We start from the raw sequence: 14,552 nt of genomic DNA, 5'->3' as shown, positions 1-14,552 counted from the left end.
AAAAGTCTCCTGAATATTCATTCACACTCATTACAGTGGGCTACAAACATTTGAAGCAGTAGAAGAGAAAAGGCAATGAGGAACTGGCCAGTAAAATATAAAATTCTGCTGAGCAACAAATCCAATTAATTTACTAAAAAATTTTAGTGTGAAAGTTTTAAAGTTTCGGCTTTGATTTGATATTAGTTTTGAATATTATTAATTAATTCTGTGCATAGAATTTTATTTTACTTAAACGAAAAAAAAGAAAAGAAAAACAAAGAAAAAATCAACAAGAACGAAACTTTCCGGATTCAAAAAATCCGGAACGCCGGGTACAAAATTTGGGAGAGGTACAGAATGGGAACGGGAAACGAAATGAACGAAATGCTTTAAAAGAGTTTCTTCAAATACGATTATATCGAGAGCGAAATAACGAATTTAAAACTTCTTTATCCCAAAATATTTTCCAGTATATTTCTTTATCTCAGTTGGTTTTATAAAACCTTAAATAGTACAGTGCCCACTTTCTTAGTCTGAAAGATACAATGAGATATCTGTTTCGTTATTCGCATGGATTTTTCAAATTTATTCAATGCCTAGAAAATAATTATCATAACACAAGATATTTTTTATTCTTCTGTAAAATTAGAATAAAAAAGAAAGGTTAATTGAAAAGATATTAATTAAAAATTAAATTAATAAAGACTAATCAATTAAAAATTAATGAAAGTTAAGTAGATGCGAATGCTTTAATTTTTGTTTCCTTCCTTATTTTCATTTTTTTCACGGTATTTTCCGACTTCCTTTTTTGTATTTTTTTCATTTGCAAAAGTCCAGAGCCCTTTTCGCAGGATTTCTTAAGTAAGCAATATTTCACGATATATAAATCGCATCAGGGCCATCAGATTATATATACTAAACGATGTTTGAAAAGTGACAACACTCTTCCAAAAAGTTCTCTGACAATTTTGCGTTTAGTAAAGCCAGTTGTATGTTATAGCTTTCCAAAGTAAAACAAAAGAATTGGTGGGATTGGAAGGGAATCATCCATTATGAGCAGCTGCTAAATGGTTAGCTAAACGTTCAATTCGGACCTCTATTGTCAACTATCAATCAGATTAAAGCAAGAGATCAACTAGAAGCGCCTAGAATTTGCAAATAGGAAGGGCCAATAGTTGTATTCCATCTCCAAAAGGTCCGAGAGCTTAGACGGGATGTTCCAATCGATTATTACCTTTTCGATCATTTGCAAAATTTTCTCTGTCATCAAGAGAAGCTTGTGAAAATGAGCTAATCAAGTTATTTTTTCAGTAGGGAGTAGAAGACTAGTACTATTTTAATCGTGAAATTATGAAATTTCCTTCAAAATAGACGAAACTTAACAAAGAAAAAACAGCGAAAATTTGATCTAAACTAATTTAAGTTAATTTCAGCTTCAAATTGAAGCTTAAAAGGAATCAGGACTTTTTACTTGACCTAATATTTACCAATCTGCTGCAGCCTTTTTACTGACCAATTTTATTGTCACTTTTTAACATTTTTGGATATTGCAAGTTATCTAAGCTAACTTTTTGTTCATAATCATTTTTCAATTTTAAAAAGTGAAAAAGAGAAAATATTTTTTAATCGATTGAATCAAATTTGGATTCGTTGGAAAGGTCTTGGAATTTTTAGTAAATTCGAATATAGGTTCCAAGTAGTTTTTAACACGCAATGAACTAGTCAGAACCAATATTTAATATTTGTCCGAATTCAATTTTACTTATTCCAAAAAGCGATTGAAATTGTGCTAAATCAATGAGCAACAAATTATGTAATATAAGATTCCCTAATTTGAAAGAATGAATTAGCGTGCCAAGTTCTTGTATCAAGAATGAAATTTTCAAGAATAAAGATCTAAGGTCAAATTCATGAGCGGTCTTCAGACTAGAAGTTTAGCCCAGTCCCAGAAGGTCTCAGGATCTTTAATAGCAACCAATTTTATTGCTCTTTCAGAATCTAATTCTTATATGTCATTTGTTCTTAATAATCCAATCCTAAGCTAAATTTTTCAAAATATCTTTCCGTATGAGAAATTATAACAGTTAAGCCATATGGCTAGGTCTTAGGTCTGAGGTCCGTATATGGTAAAAATAATTACTGTTCATGTCTATTCTATTAGGCAATTATTCAGTTTACGACCAGAAATTCACCAATGAACAAAACCAATTGGGGGAACTGTACCAAATTTCGGCCAGCTTGCAATTTTGGTTACTTATTTTGTTTTTCAAATTTCTATGAATTTTTAGTTTTTGCATACTCTAGAGATTATCCAACGCAAAAAAACTAAAACATGTCGCTTCGGTAAACGAGATGATGTGAAAAAGGCTTTGAGAGAATTTCGGAAGCGCAAGGAACTATGAGAATCAAGGATGGCCGAAATATTACTCAAAGCTATATCTATTTTTATTCATTTTAAAATATAGTAAGAATGATTTTAGAGAAAACAAAAAAGATAGACTATCTACAAGGTTTCAAGTAACACTTTTAAAAGAGAATTAACGAAAAAGTCAATTTGTATCAAAAATATTACATTTCAAACTTAAGAATTTGGCACTTGCATGCAACTATGCCGAAATTTCGCACACTTACCCTATCTCATACAATACACCAATCATCTTTAATCTGAGACACGGGTACGGGGATTACGGGTACTTAACCGATTGATGGGCGATTGCGACTGATGCAATAGGGTTGGAAATTTCAAGAATTTTTCAAAAAATCCAATTTAACCAAAATCTGTTGAAAAATAGACCCTCCAAAGTGGTTTGACTTTTAACCTTTTAAATTAAAGCTGCCGATTTTTTAAGGTCACAGGTATGTTTGGACGAAATGTTCGCCTGGATTACATCCAAAAATAAAAGAAATCTTAGAAGCCGTTTTCGAGAAAAGCCAAAAAAGACATGGTTTTGGAGGGGGTGGGGGGGAATAAAAAAATGTCTAGAGATTTCGTTTTTTTTATTGGGGGTCACCGAAGACCGGAACTTGTTATCCCTTACCGTTTATGCTCTAGGGCGGTGACAAGTTGAAAAGAAGTCGATTATATAACTGCTTTCTCTTTGAGTTTGAGCAGTAATAATGTAAGATATAAAACTGATCCAATTTTTATTAATTTCGTCCGTCAATATTAAATTCAGTCAACCAGTCAACACATTATTCCTTTTCTTGGTTAAATTTAACTAAACATTGATTATGTGCATCCATAAATTTTCCATAAAGATTTCAAGATCTCATACTTTAATTATTAGGTTCAAAGAACCTTTTAAATAAAGTAAAAATCGTCCAAATTGAATCAAAATTGTCAAGAAAGAAAAAGATTGAAACCCAAAATTCAAAGAAACTTTAAGCATGGTTAAATTGTGCTACCCAGTGTATTTGACTTTCTTGGTAATGCATTGAATTACGATTTTGCATAGCATTAGAATAGGAAATGTGTGCGTCTGAAATTGAAATTCACAAAATTGAAGTAAAAAATTGACCTCTTAAAAAAAATTCATGCAGAAATGGTATAATTGATCAGTAAGTTACTTTTATTACCGCAGATAAAACGTAATTTTCCAAGCAAAAGAACATGCTACATCTTACTTTTGGAGCAATACAAAGAGTTAAAATTCACGTTAAAATATTCAAAAGTTAGGCCTTTTGATCCCATTCAACTCCCACATTTGGTAAAATGTAATTTGGAATTATTTATATGTGATTATCCAAATTTAATTGAGATACTTTGAAATTATTGTGGCAAAAACCTCATTCCCCTTCTTGGTGCTCTTTGGAGTCAGAGAAAAGCCTCCATGTGACACTGAAACATCTTAATTAATGCTAAAGTCAATGATGTGCATGTACTAAATGGGGATAAATCTTTAGCATAAAGAACCTTTCAATGAGCTCAGTATTGGATAAATCTCTCAATTCATCAATTCCCTACTGAATTGTTCACTTGACCACCAACATGTGTATGGATACTTTCCTGTGACGTATTGCTGGGTTTATTTTTCACTGCTGGAGGGAAAACGTGCTTTCACATGGGATATACTGGACATGAGAAAACTTTCCCATTGTGTAGGTTCTTTACATGATACGTTAGTTGAGGAACTATTTAGGTTTCTACAAGAGAATCCAAATCATATTGTCCTTTTATGAATAATCAAAGAGTTTTTTCAGAAATGATAGAATGAGCTAAAACAATTCAATTGCATTTGTTATTTACCTTCGTGCATCTCTAAAGCGTTAGAGTTGTATTATAATTATATTTTAAAATAAACTTTTACGATTATATACAATCATTTACCTAGATATTTAACTGAATGATTACTTTTCAATTTGTAATTATTTAAAATTGAAGTCATAGAAAGTGATATTTCAAATTTATCCACGCAAGCATTATGAAGATATTCATTCAAATTCACATTAAAATTTAAATTGAAAATTTGTAGAGTTATTCCATTGAAATTATATAACATAGAAATCCATTAAAATTATGCAACAGTCGACACGCGGATATACTAAATTCACTCGTAACAGTAATACTATAATTATTGCATTTAAAATTAATTTTAGGTCAAGTTTTCTTTGAAGATCAAATACCAATTAATAGTGACATTGTATAAAAAAAATAGTAAATCAGAAAATGAATCTTAAAAAATGTGTTTAAATTTATCTTTAATTTAAAGTTTATCAAATTATAATGCATAAAATGATTTCCTTATGGTGTTTTTAATTTTAAACCTGTAAAGGAGAATCTTTTACAGGCCAACTCTAAGAAAGTTCCAAAATCCTCGTGACTTCGATACTATTACCTTAAAAATACTTTCGCAACATTTACGGTTTGCGAATTCACAATAGTTTTGAACAGGTTTATTAATCACTTAGTACAGTATAGGGTAAGGGCTCTTAATTTGGGACGGTCTACTTATAAGCATCGATGTTCCAAGTTTGAAGTGCGATATTTTCGATACTAATTGACTTTTTTTGTTACTCTCTTTTCGTTTTAGGGTTTTAGAGTTGTTTAGAAACTTAGCAAGCTATTTATCGTCTTTTTTTACTAAAATTAGTTTTAATACGCTTAAAAATGAATTGATATGTAGAGGTGAATTTGGCTCTTATTTTGGACAACTTGGTTATTAATTTGGACAACTTGGCTGTAAATTTGGACAGCTAATCCGCCTCAACAGGATGCCCATTATCCTTCATTTCATGAACCAATCTTACCAAGTCCTCTTCCTGTTCATGTAAGGGAAACGTTGAATGTCACAAGAAGCCCGGAAACTTTCCATATCATTCATTAAAGTGGGTTGACTTTGGTACTCCAAGTACGTACGGATTCGCTCATTCTCTGGCCTTTCCGGGAGCCTTTCAAGGCTTTTCTCGCTACATCTCTTTCTTAGAGATGATGCTCCTTTGTTTCTCTAGGCATTTGTCCAACCGAGTCATCACAAAAGCTAAAACATCACGAAATTTCGTGAGAAAAACACCTGTCCAAAACAAGAACCATCACCTCACTGGTAAATGTCTTAAAAAATTTCCCATTTTTCACACGAAAAATATAATTCACAAGGCAAATCTCACTTCAGGTCAAATGTACAAAACACCACTAACGTGAATTAACACAATATTCAATGAATATTCAATAATATCACTCAAAAACAGCGAACAAACTTTGTTAGTACTTCACCAAAACTAAATAAGACTGAAGTAAGCCACGAAGTTCTATCATATTTCTCGTAAGCAATTGCTCACACTGAATTTTCAACATATCAATTTTAACTCAAATCATATTCAAAATTTAACGTATTTAGTGTTAAAATCTTCCAAAAAGAACAAATATTTAGATAGAATTCATTATTCATCAAATATTGGAATAAAAATCCATCATTTTAATCAATTTATTTTTAGTGTCCAATTTTATCCTCAAAGTGTCCAAAATAAGAAACTGGTTAAAATTATGAGCCTTTCCCCTATGTATACTCTATACCTCGGATCATCACAAATTTAATTAGGTGCCTCACGGAAAATTGGGTTTGTAAATTAAATCTGAGCTAATGCACTGCATTCTTGTGAGAGATATATGGTAAAAGTAGCTAAAAAATTTTTAAATATTCAGAATTTGATCAACAATATGATAATAACCGGTCAATCTGAGAAACCTGCCGATCGCTGGTGCTCTTCCCTTACCTGAGTTTAAAACAATCCCTGATCGCTTTATAAGTTTTAACATAATCCACCTTAACATCGTCGTTTGAATTAACGACTGTGGTTATTGTTGTTTGTGTTTTTTTTTTCACAGAAAGTATGTCCATTTTCCACATTCTTGTACCGTTTCACAAAGCCTTTCAATATCGGCATCGATGATCAAATTCCTTTAATTAGAATACGAATTGTGTTTAAAGAGTTATCGATTCTGAAATTATGGGGAAAATGGCAAAACAATATTTAACCCTTTGTCCACTATAAGGTTTATAATCCAAACAGTTAGAAATAGCGGCTTTAGATCTTCGAAGAACCCCCCTATAACTTGACACTGAAATTATTGATATAATCTTTATTTTTCTTTGACTTTATATTCTCCTCCAAAAATGTATTTCAAAAGATTGTTTAGAGACATTCGATTCATATCGTAGTGAGGTCAGTTTCTTCTGCGTGTTTTCTAAAAAATGTTAAACAACCCTGAATATTAAATTATCTGTAAATACTTTTATATTCATAACTATTTAGCCAAGTAATTCGTCTTTCCCAAATCTACAAAACCATAATAAAATAATAAAATATGTTTTAAAAAAAAAGCGCAGATTCAGAAGAAATTACGGTGCCAATTGAAACAATTTTTGGTAAAGAAAATATAAGGTTGGAATGTCTGAAATTATGTTGACTTATGTTAAATCAGAAGGAAACCTCATAAATATTCCAGGAAACATTTAAAAGCATCTAAAGAGTCTACATTATGAAATCATTAAATTACTGAATGAATTGTACGACGCCCTTTTTCGATTAACGCGTATTATATTTTATGGTGTTTCGTTTTTATGCAATTCTCGTGGCACAAAAGCTGCTTTTAATGTGCAAAAGCTTTTGGTATCAGGAAGTAAGAATTGAATTTGAATTAGAAATAGATTGCAACGTCAGTCGAAATAATTTCAATATAATATTTTAACATTGCAAGAGAACACAATTTATATGTTAATAAAATGGCAAACAAGGCTTTTGCCTCAATCTTGCCCCTTTTTCTAATGGCATCAACAGAGTGATTGACACGTTCTCGTCAGGTGCTATTGGGAAGATAATTTAGTGGAAAATGGAGTCTGTCGGTGAAGTGAGCTTTGTGTGGGTTGAAGTGTAAAAGTTCGAGCGTCATTTCCGTGGTGGAAAAACATTTCTTTGAGGGCATTACGCAATGGAAATGGCGTCATAGATTTTCTGCAGAGGCCACCAAAAGCACGACCACAAGCTCAATATTAATTTACAATGAAGGTGTTGGCTCAGGGCATCAATTGACTTGCGACTGAAAATCGCAATCAAGGTAAAATTAATCAGGCTTAAGGGGGAGAGAGAAGCCCTATATATTGACTTTGATTTGCAGATACATTGTCAATTCAAAGAGCGCTCCCATGTAAACTTGGCACTTTACACACATTATGGGCAAACGTGAGGTGAATTTTCTAACATTATCCCAGGGATTTTCTTTCAATTCATCGGGTGGGTGAGATTGCTGCGCCTCTTTGCATCCACAATTAGATCAAATCGATCATTTTTCCTCAATTTTTATCAAGTCAACCTTATCACCAACTAAAGCTTATCCAGATTGACACTCAAATGGAGAGAAGAATTTATACAAAAAAGGTAAAAAAAACTGTCACCCCATCTCATGTTAATATATTCGACATCGACTGCATCATTTTATCATACAAACCTGAACATTTCTCTTCCCTATAAATGATGATAAATTACAGCAAGTTTTTGTAAAATAATAAAGTACGAAATGTTGTACGATTTCTAAGTTTCTAAATCAAAATTTAAAATAAAAAACAAAATCCAGAAAAAAACTTACAATAAGGAAACGGAGCAATATTTCGGACATAATGCATAAAAGAATTAATGTCCGAATTTTGAAGCGCAATTCCTTTAAAAATCATTAATAAATAAATAAAAACACATTACTTTGGGTAATACGTCCGACACAGTATTAGTGAGAAAAATGTAATATCGTACACCTTCTATGAAATATCGTACAATAAAGTATGCCCTTCCAAAACACATTAAAGATTTTTCCAAAAAATCTCGTTTGTATAATCGATACAATAAACTAAAGAAAATTAACTTTAAGAAAATAATTTTAAATTGAAGAAAACCCTTTGGAATTTTCAGGAAAAGGGACAGATAATCGTAACCGGCTTATGTAGGTGAGATTCTTAATGTGAGCTAACTTGGAATGCATGCAAATTCGATTTAGAGCTGAAGTTGGGGAACACCATTCAGTTAGCTTGAATCAAATTCTTGAAATTATACAAATTTTGTATTTAAACCAAAATATCAAGGATTTGGATGGACTGACAGAAAAGTGATATATGGGTGAAATGTAGACCAGAATGTTTACTATAATTTTGCAAAAGAACGTGATGTTATTGGTTGCTCAGGAGCCGAGATAATCGTGGTTGTTTGTTTCTGAACTCGTTTTTTCGACCAGAGTGCCACAAATGTCCTCTACAATTATGTCAAAGTAATCATCAAAATCGGTTAGGCACGTGTCGAGATAATTGAGGTTATGTGAAATTGAAATTGGTTTTTCGACTGTGGCGCCCTTGGTGTTGATCTCACAAAGTTCAAATGTTCCAGAAAGTTGTAGCATTTTGTGAGAGCTTTCATTTGAGCTCTTATTCATCAAAATCGGTCAAATAGAACTGGAGACATAGCGTTTTGAATTTCGTGAACTTTGACCCCTCATATCTCCGGTTCTATTACAACCACAGCGAACCCACGCCACTTTTTGGAAACGTCCTAGACTATACTACAAAACTCTAAAATTTAATTAACTTTCACAATGCCGTTTTTGAGAAAAATGAGTTTGAATTTTGACGAAATTTGACGCTATCGCAGCGCCACCTGTGGTAAACTGCCATTTGAAAGTGCTCATCGAGAGGAAACCAAAAACCCAAAATTTAGCTCAAAATGTTAATTATAGAACTGGAGATAAATGCCGATCAATTTTCGAACTTTGACCCCTTATAGCTCGGGTCAGGGGTTATCGATCGACTTAAGTTTTTTTTTGTTTGATAGTTATAATCTTGGGCTACAACATACTAAAATTTCAGCCCGATGCACAAAGGAATTTTTGAGTTATTTAAATTAGAAAATTAAAAAATCTTCTTTTTAAAAATAGCGCCCCTAGCGGTGGATTTATGAACTAGTGATGTTAGAAGGGGAAGTGGCATTTTATGAGAGCTTTCCAAATGGCCATTTTAAGAAATATTTTTTGGACCCTTATAGCTCGGGTCAAATAAGACAGGAGATCTTAAGTTTGGTACTGATCGAAAGCTCTAAGGCCCAGCTATAACATACTAAAATTTGAGTCTGATCGATGCCAGATGGAATTTTCAAAAAAAAAAAAAAAACACGTGGACGATATTAGAAACATAACGTTCATAATTTAAAACGAAACGGTCATCAATGCTGAGATGGCGGCAAAAGCTTGGTATGGGGGGGGGGGGGGCAATGCAAAGACACATGTTGGTAATAAAATACAATACAATAAACTAACCTGACTGCTGGATCGCTGACAAAATGTTTATTTTTTACACGAAAAATGTGATCTTAATGTTACGTGATCAGAAATCAAAAATGCTTTGAAGGTTCCTAGTTCCTATAATATACCTAGTATAAAGGCCTCTACATATTGGGAGCAATTTTCGTCAAAAATTGCGTTTCTGACAGAATTTTGACGTTTCCACCTACAGCAATGTAGACGATTTCCTCCAAAAAAGCATTTATAGACGAAAATTGCTCCCAATAGAGGCTTTAATAGAAACCATCCATATTTGTAAGTACGAGTATAAGATCATAGATAAAATAAAGATATTTTGAAACTGAAAAACTTCGCTGGGGAATTTATAAAGTTTGGAGTTTGAATGCAGTTTTGAGTAGACTTTGGAGATCTGCTCCAGTTTGTCCGTGGGAATTCTCTGAAAGATCTACCCTATGTTCGCCTAAGGGTTATCTTATTTGTGAGAACCTCCTTATCCCCCGGCCCCTGGGAATTAAAATCTTGTCTTTGACACGACCGATCTGGCCATTACCATTACAAGAGAAAGGGACAGATAATCCTAACCGGCTTATGTAGGTGAGATTCTTAACGTGAGCTAGCTCGGAGTGCATGCAAATTCGATTTAGAGCTGAAGTTGGGAGACGCCATTCAGTTATCTTGAATAAAATTCGTGAAATTATACAATTTTGTATTTAAACCAAAATATCAAGGATTTGGATGAACTGACAGAAAAGTGATATATGGGTGAAATGTAGACCAGAATGTTCTCTATAATTTTTCCATAGAAAATGATCTCATCGATTACTCAGAAGCCAAGATAATCGAGGTTTTTTGTTTCTTAACTCGTTTTTTCATCCAGAGTGCCCCAAAAGTAGTCATTTGTTGAACTTCAACTATATCAAAGAATTGTTGTATTTTGCGGGACTTTCCATTTAAACCCCTATTTTAAGTGTCTTGGTGGAGTAGAGGCAGTCAAATTGGCATCTGAGTGATTTCAAAGCGTTATTATGGGAAAAATCAATTTTTTCACACTTAAACGGCAAAATCGGAGTGATAGCGTAGTCTGAGCGGAAAATGATGTATGGACGAAATGTAGAGACAAATGTCCTCTACAATTATGTCGAAGTAATCATCAAAATCGGTTCAGCGACAGTCGAGATAATTGAGGTTATGTGATATTGAAATTGGTTTTTCGACTGTGGCGCCCCTGGTGTTGGTCCCACGAAGTTCAAATATTCTAGAAAGTTGTAGCATTTGGTGAGATCTTTCGTTTAAGCCCTCATTCATCAAAATCGGTCACATAGAACCGGAGATATGATTTTTTGAATTTTGTGAACTTTGACCCCTCATATCTCCGGTTCTGTTTTAACCACAGCGCGCATACGCACCATTTTGGAAACGTCCTAGACTGGACTACAACATACTAAAATTTCATTAACTTGCACAATGCAGTTTTTGAGAAAAGTGACTTTGAATTTCGATGAATTTTGACGCTATCACAGCGCCACCTGTGGTGACTTTTTGAACTTCCATCTGAAAGTGCTCATCGAGACGAAACCAAAAAGGTAAAATTTAGGTCGCTATGTTAATTAGAACCGGAGATAGAGGCCGGTCAATGTTCGAACTTTGACCCCTTATAGCTCGGGTCAGGGGTTTTAGATTGACTTAAGGTTTTTTTTGTTTGATAGGTATAATCAACGGCTACAACATACTAAATTTTCAGCCCGATGCACAATGGAATTTTTGAGTTATTTAACTTTTAAGATTTAAAAATTTTCTTTTTAATAATAGCGCCCCTAGCGGTGGTTTTATGAACTTGCGATGTTAGAAGGGGAAGTGGCATTTCACGAGAGCTTTCCAAAAAGCCCTCATTTTTTAAATTCTGACAATTAGAACCGGAGTTATGGCCATTTTAAGAAATTTTTTTTGGACCCTTATAGCTCGGGTCAGGGAGGTCGGGGGACCTTAAGTTTGGTATTGATGGAAAGCCCTAAGGCCCAGCTATAACATACTAAAATTTGAGCCCGCTCGATGCCATAGGGGCGGAGCTATTGAGAAAACAAAAAAAGGGGGGTCTTCAAAATGGCGGAAGGAGGGGTGGGGGGTGGGGGGTCAATGCACCAAGTTGCAATTTTCACCCGATATATAACCTTTGCCGAAAACCGCAAGTCGATATCTTTTTTAGTTTAGGAGCTATTAAGCTCCAAAGAGCGGCCGGCCGGCCGGCCGGCCGGCCGGGAACGTAAAATAGCCACATATATATTCGTGATCAGGAAGTGCTGAAACACATTTTGGCCAAGTTTGAGGTCGATCGGACGACATGAAATTTTGTTAGGATTATAGTAGGTGAGATTGTTAAGAATCTCACCTAATACTCAATTCTAGTGTTATCCCTTGCCCTAGGAACTCATCTTGCTCTTCGGTCTTGAGACAAGTTAGAGTGGTTGCTCAAGGGATTGAAAGGTCTTGGGAAAACATGTAAGATTCTTTTCGTTTTCGACAATACTATGCAACATAATTTATCTCAAGGTCTTCACGATATTGGCCAATTTAGCAATTTACAAATTTGATCAGATATTGAATAAAATTTGCAAATTAATTACAGGTAAATCTACCCATACGACCCGTACTTTATAGTCATACTTGGTGTATTGCAACCTTATCCCTGCCAAAAGCTCCTCATTTTGATGGAGTGGCCGCAATAAAAGTTCCACCTTTCATGCCATGAGCAACAAGTTGAAAGACATCGATAAAATTCACTTGTTGCATATTCAATTTGTTGGTGGAGTTAATTGATAGAGACAGCGAGGTGCGCAAAAGAGGAAGTGTTTCAATTAACGTTCTACGAATTCCCCCAAGTGATTCACATTCTCTCACCCTGCTTTTCCGAATTTTGGGAATCCCTTGTCAATATGTTCACATCCTTGAGATAAACACAATTTCTCTGTCAAGGACAGGAATTTTGCACCTAAAATCTCATGAATCTTACCCACGTGAAAGACACGAAAATAAATATCCGGAGGTTATATGAATTATGAGAAAAACGAGTAATACAATGAGAAAAATAACGCTTCTTTTTGTACACATTTTATGGAATGGTAAGATCATTAACTGACAACTTTTATTTTGGGAAACTCTATAAAAAGTGGATGGTATTTTCTAAGCATTTTTAGTGTTGAAGAGAACCAACAAGAACCAACCTAAAGATGATCAAAGTTTAATGACTTTTCTTCAAGTTTTATCCATCGCATTTATATATCTTGTCAAATAAATATTTAAAGAGATATTTGGAAAAGAGCCAAAGTATTCCAAAAAGGAAGTAAAAAAAAATTGCTAAATTGATGCGTAAGAAGGTAAGTACCTTTCTTTCTCCCAACAATTTTATTAAATTAAAATTCCATCTGAATGTTTTCATATCTTTTCTGTGAACAAATATAATCTTTGTCAGAGCTCTTTTATATTTCTCTTAAATTATCCTTCAGAAATTTGAAGATATAAATTTACGTGACATCATTTCTTGTACAAAATTTTGCGTGAGTGTCAATTGTTTCAATTTTTCCAAGAAATACGAAATAAAAGACAAATCATTCATTCAGGTTCAAGCAATATGAAACCTCTAAGTAAATTATTTATTAATTATGTAATTTATCAAACTTTAAAGAAAATATAAATGTTATCCAAGGTTTAAATTTCAATTATGAAATCCTACAAATCGTGTTTTATTTTTAATAAAACGACTTTATTTATCCAGAGTCGAAGATTTCATCCACACATTAACCAAAAGCTCGAATTGAATCCCTTTATAAGCTTTTCGCGGTAAAAGATCAAAGTCATATAGAAATGTTTACATATGTTCAGCTAGAGTTGAACGAATTTAATGATCTCTTGAGCTAAAATTAAAAGTCTTAGAAAAATGGTAGGGGAATGTAGGCATGGTTCGTGTACAGTAAACGTTCAAACGATGCGAATTTTCTCTTTGCAAAGAGCTAGTTTGCCATTTCTTAGCCATAAGATAGATATTATTAACCTTATGAGACGAGATCAGAAATGGTAAACCACCTCGCGTAAAATCAACTCGCGTGAGGAATTTCATGATAACGATTGCAATACTTACAATTAAAAAAGCAAAGAAAGGTAAATAGAAAATAGGAAGAAAATACTTTAAATAATTGATTAACAATAAATGACTCTACCGTACAAATTAAATTGATATTAATTTCGAAGTATGAAAAAAAGATTAAATATTTTTATTTAAATGCGTCCCATAGTGCCCCAAATCGGGGAGGTTTGGGACAAAGCGTTTAATGTTAAAACAAAGTTAAATGTTTTATCTTCTCCAAGAAAATTCAGTTGCTTTCGAAGTTCTATCGAGTACTTTTTATAAAGTCAATACCCATAAGTATCCTATAGACCTCATAAAATTGTAATACACTATCGTGATTTTTTGGAATACTCTCTCAAAGTCAAAACATGAAAAAGTGTCCCAAACCTCCCCGGTCTCCCCTTCAGTTAATAAAAAGAAAGTAAGAATTTGATTCAAAAAAAGGTGAAAAAAGGAATTAGTGAGGTCTATTCTGGAAGTGCTCTCGAATAGTGTCGGGCGATCTACGCTTCTGAGGGGCAAGAGAGTTATATATAAAAACACCTTTGACAAATAGAGTTCGTCTGAAGGACACATGGTGTGATTTACGAACAATCAGTCTATCAACCCTAGCTGACCCTAGCCAGGAGTCAAGAGAAAGGCCAGGTCCCCAGGACATTCCGAAGCAATCAGCCAATT

General features: G+C 33.5%; 1 protein-coding gene across 2 annotated transcripts in view; it reads left to right on the top strand.

Moving 5' to 3' along the window:
- Positions 1–14,552, top strand: part of LOC129809744 (exosome complex exonuclease RRP44) — a 63,391-nt gene that overhangs the window by 21,455 nt on the left and 27,384 nt on the right. The window lies entirely within an intron of this gene.

This window comes from Phlebotomus papatasi, chromosome 1, assembly GCF_024763615.1.
Source record: "Phlebotomus papatasi isolate M1 chromosome 1, Ppap_2.1, whole genome shotgun sequence".
Taxonomy (NCBI): Eukaryota; Metazoa; Arthropoda; class Insecta; order Diptera; family Psychodidae; genus Phlebotomus; species Phlebotomus papatasi.
This window is presented reverse-complemented; position numbering and strand designations above follow the sequence as displayed.